A 5,642-nucleotide genomic window follows, 5' to 3' on the forward strand; every position below is an offset into this window, starting at 1 on the left:
GAAAATTATGAATCTGAATTTGTTTAAGTACACTCTTTTTCTTCTTTTGAACAATTTCAATGTTTTCTATCAAATTTAAGCAATAGAATTCTTAATTTCTCTTTGCTTACTGGACACTTAATCATTTCTTTTTTTTCCATCTCATCGAACATATAAGATCCAATAAATCTGCCTACCTTTCCTTATTAGATTTGTCTATAAATGGTATCTTGTTACATTATCAACCAAACCAAATCAAAAACCAAATTATTGAACTTTCATAGCTAGCCTAATATCTCAATATAAACAACTCTAAATCATAAGGAGATCTCCCTCTCTGAAGTCGGCAGGGCTAGATCCCATATTCCAAAGTGCTTTTGTGGTTAACTTTGTATTTCTTTCACAGTCTTAGGAAATACAGAGTGCTAACATATGATACAAATGATGAGATGGATTTGGAAGAATATATTAAAATGTTGAAAATTATGAGGTATGTAATTTTCAGTTTGTTTTTTCTCTTTCATTCACCTTAAATTTTTATTTTCCTAGTTTTTGTGTTTGAACATTATTGTGTTTCTTTAAAATGTATTATAGTATATAGATCTGGTATTAGGGAATCGAGAGATATGTGAAGGGGGGAGGGGCCATATGAGCTTCCACCTTCACATGGTTGGCCTTTTTAAGTAGAGAACATATTATTCTTGAAATGAAGAGAAGCTCATTTATATTTATACCATCATTTCCAATTTTGAATTTGGTTCATTAAGCAAACATATCGGGCGAGTTGAGCGATGGGTGAACCAGAGCAAAAGGTGGTTGGGCAGACATGCGAAGTAAGGTTGACCCATAAATTGATTTCCCACCAAGGTGTCTCATAATTGTTTTAGAAAATCTACTAAATTAATGTTTTAAGTATTAAAATTCGGTTCATAATTTATTGATTATGCAGCATGGATGTACTAACAAATGATAAGATTTTGTTTTCATTGATGAGCTAATTATTTGTGTTCATTGATTTCCATAGCAAGGTGAATTCCTAAGCCCTGGGCATGCCTGCATGAAGGCAAGGTGCGCAGGCACCCATGGGGGTGTCGTGTGTTGGGCACCCCAGGGCGTCAGCCCGATAGGGGTTCCCATTCAATAACTTGGTTGGTTGGATCGACTTGTAAAGTCATGCCCACACAAAATTAGTAGTTTCAGCTCATTACTATCCATGAACAGAGTTCCCACAAGTGGGTCTCATAACAATTTTTAGAAAATTAACTAAATTAATGTTTGGGTGTTAAAAGTTGGTTTATAATTCATTGATCATGCAGCACAGAAATAAATAATGCTAATATTTCGTTGTCATTTATGAACTAATGATTTTTGTTCACTAATTTACATAGCACGTTGAACGCTTGCACCCTAGGCATGTTCGCACAAAGGCAGGATGCCCGGGCGCCCATGGGGGCGTCGCGGGTTAGGGATGCCAAGGCACCCATGCTATGAGTTGGTGGGATGACCCAACTTGGAAATGGGTGTCTGCACAAAAGAATTAATGTCGTCCCATGACTTCTCATGAATTTCATTCCCAAAAGGGGGTCTCATAATGATTTTTAGAAAATTAACTAAATTAATGTTTAGGTGTTAAAATTCAGTTTATAATTGGTTGATTATGCAGCATGGGCATACTAACAATTGATAATATTTTGTTTTCATTGATGAGATAACGATTTGTGTTCACTGATTTCAATAGTAGGGTGAATTCCCATTCCCTAGGCGCACCCGTGAAGGCAGGGTTCCCAGGCACACATGGGAGTGTTGCATGTTGGGCATGCCAGGGCAACCTCCCGGTGGGGGCGCTCTTGCGACAAGTTGGTGGGTCAACCGAACATGGAAATGGGCACCCACACAAAAGAAGTAATGTCAACCCATGACTTCCCATGAACTGAGTTCCCACAAGGTGGTCTCATAATGATTTTTAGAAAATTAACTAAATTAATGTTTATGTGTTAAAAGTTGGTTTATAATTGATTAGTTATGTAGCGTGGACGTACTAACAAATGAAAATATTTTATTGTCATTAATGAGCTAATGACTTGTGTTCATTGATTTGCACATCAAGGTGAACACCTACGCCCTAGGCGCACCCGCACAAAGGTGGGGTGTGCGAGCACCCATGAGGGCATCACATTCTAGGCAGACTAGGGAATCTACCCAGAGGGAGAAACCATGCAACGAGTTGGTAGGTTGGCTCGACTTGGAAATGGGAACCTGCACAAAATAAGTAATTTCATCCCATGACTACCCATGAACAGAGTTCCCACAAGGGGGTCCCATAACGATTTTTAGAAAATTGACTAAATTAATGGTTTGGTGTTAAACGTTTGTTTACAATTGATTGATTATACAGCATGGTACTAACAAATGATAATATTTTTTCGTGATCATGATTGATGAGTTAATGATTTGTGTTCATTGATTTTCACTGCATGGTGAATACCCGCAGCTTAGGCGTGCCTACACGAAGGCGGGGCTCCTAGGCGGCCATGGTGGTGTCGCATGCAAGGCACGCCAGGGTGCTCGTGTCATGAGCTGGTTGGTCAACCTAAATTGGAAAGGGGTGCCTGCACAAAATAAGTAATGTCAACCCATACATGCATGACTACCCATGACTTGAGAATGGGGCCAACATTGAAATTTTTTTAGTTTGTGCTTGTATGCACTACAATTTAACATGGTTATGGTAGATGCATGAATTGATGATATGGGATGGTTTTGAGACTCAAAGATGACTCACAGAAATAATTTGACAATCAAACAAAAAAAATTATAACGTATATAAATTTCAATTAGATGAAATTATTTATCATTATTTACCAGTTGTGGGCTTATAATGTACTTCATAATCTAGAAGTTGAGAAAACTCCTTACCCTTCCATTTTAAAAAACTTCTTACCCTTCATCGTCATATTTGTCATCATTGTCATCGTCAACTTCGTCATCACCACCATCACCTTTGTACCAAGCGAGTTGGACGATGGGTGAACTAGGTGACACCACGATCAAGCAGATGTGGTTTAATAAAGCTTTAGAAACTAAGACTTGATAAACAATGTCCCATAAAAAAATTCATGGTATGAAACCTTCTATAAATATTAATTAGTATTATCCTATTATATCTAATTCTAGTGTTCACTTTATTGATCATGTAGAATATTTATTCAATATTCCATTAAAATTATTTAAAGGTGACTTACTTATTCTGACTATTACTTACAGTGATCAAATTCCTTGAATAGACTTACCCTCTAAAACTTATTTGGAGTTCTCCAAATACACACATAGTTTTAAGGAATGATAAAAAATTGTCCTTCACTTCCATTTTCATTTTTATTTTTGTTTAATTCTCCTTAAAATTCATAAATCATGTTAACATTCTTTTCACTTTTTTGGGGGGTATTCCTACAAGGAACAACATATCTCTCACATTTACATGGTTTCCTAGTTGATACCACTATGAAGATCATCAAGAACATAGTTGTAAATGTTCCCAAAAGATTTCTTGAACACAAAGAATTATTTAATATAGTGTTGGGGCCTCGAAAATCGTTCCGAAAACATGGGGGATAACTACCTAGTCCGGACCTTAAGACAACTCCTTTTCCATTTAAAGTGGTGGCTCCAACTGGGGATAATGGGACCCGTTTCCTAGTGTGGGTTTTAATATGAGAGTGGGTGGTTCATGAGTGCTTGCAAATAGAATAATGATAATCTAAATGGCCTATTCTATCATGAAAATCTTCTAACTAATCTTATTCTAATGTAAATACTACTTTAACTTTATTTTCCTGAGAATTTGAAAGGCGATATGATACAAAATTGTAAGAGGTTGTCTGCTAAGAAAAGTATTTTTTCAAAATTTTCCCATTAACGGGCAAAGAATCCTTCTTACCTGATAATTCTTGTAAAAGAAACGTTGATTGTCCAATTTTCTCAATAATTTGAAAATGGCCAAGCCATAATCTTTGAAATTTGGTATTTTTACCTTTTTCTTCGTGTGCTTTGTCCCATTTCAAAACCAAACCCCCTACTTCAAAATTTTTTTGACTGGCATAGGTTGTATCAAAAGAGGCTTTGACTAATTGTTGATGATGGAAGTGGGTTGCTCTGGCCTTTTCTTGTTCTTCCTCAAGCTTTAGAATCTGAAACTATCTAGCTTGGAGAGAAGAAGAAGGGTTTTCATCGATGAATTGCACTAGGGCAAGAGATGGGATTTTTATGTTTGTGGGAAGAACAGATTCTTTTCCATAAACCAAAGCGAAAGGGGAAGAAACAAAAGATGCCTTCTGTGTAATTCTATCCGCCCATAGAGCAAATGTTAATGCTTTATGCCAATTCTTATGATTTTGGTCAATAGTCCTTTTGATAATTCTGATGAGGTTTTTGTTTGTTGATTCTGCTAATCCTTTACCTTGTGGATAATAGTTGGTTGAATATTTTAGTTTAAAACCTCTCTTTAAAGAAAATTCTACCATTGCATTTCCAGAAAAGTAAGATGCATTGTCAAACGTTAAAGCTAAGGGTAAGCCAAACCTAGTAATTATGTACTGATCAATGAAGTGCGCAATGCTTTCTATATTGGATATCCTTAAGGGGATAGCTTCTACCCATTCTATAAAATAATCAATAGCTTTAAGGATGAATCTATGGAGTTTGGAAGAGTTAGGAACAATCTCACCAATTATGTCTAATCCCCATTGTTCAAATGGTTGTTGGATGTTTACTGGTTGCAAAGGGAATGTTGGCTTCCTTTCTCTTCTAGTTGTAGTTTGACAAGTTTTACACTTCCTTGCATATTCATGTGCATCCTTAAATATCATTGGCCAATAATATATTGCATAGAGGATTTTGTGAGTTGTGGTATTTCCTCTTAAATGTCCTCCAGCTGGTCCATCATGTAATTCTTGCCTGATCTTTTCATCTTCAGGTTTTTCCAAACATCTCAGTAATATTGAATCATAATTTCTCCTAAACAATACATCATCTACTAATTGATACTGATTTGATTTCAACCTTAAAGCACGCTTTGTTTTGTAATTAAGGTGCATAGGAGCATATCCATTCTTCAAGTAAAATTTCAAATCAGCATATTGTGGTTGTGTATCATTGGGGATTACCTCCGATATTTGTACTTCATTACCTTGATCTTCTTCTGGTGATAACTGGGAAGCTCCTGTTAACATCCTACAAAAACTTTAACCCCTAACAATTTTAGCCAACCGGATTTCCACATCATATTCTTGAAGTGCAGTAACACAATTGGCTCTTTTCTCCCCTACTTCTTTTTGGATTAATAATTGCTTTACTACAGGGTATGGTACTATTATGTTTGTATGAGATTTAATAAGAAAAGGTATGAAATGTTACAAGGTTTTAAAAAAAGAAAATGCTTGTTTCTCGACAACTGAATAATTTAACTTGGCACCTTGCAAGTTAGAACTGAAAAAGGAGATAGGTGCTTCGATATTTTCATCATTTAGCTGCATTAGAACTGCTGCATAAGATGTATTGGATGAAAAATTATATAATACAAAAGGTTTGAGTAATTCAGGAGTTTTCAGTGAAGGAGCATTAATAATGGTTTTTTTAATCAACTCGAATGACTCCCTTTCATGTTT

Source organism: Pinus tabuliformis, chromosome 6 (genome assembly GCF_031772625.1).
Source record: "Pinus tabuliformis cultivar Carrire ecotype Pingquan chromosome 6, CPIR1, whole genome shotgun sequence".
Lineage (NCBI taxonomy): Eukaryota > Viridiplantae > Streptophyta > Pinopsida > Pinales > Pinaceae > Pinus > Pinus tabuliformis.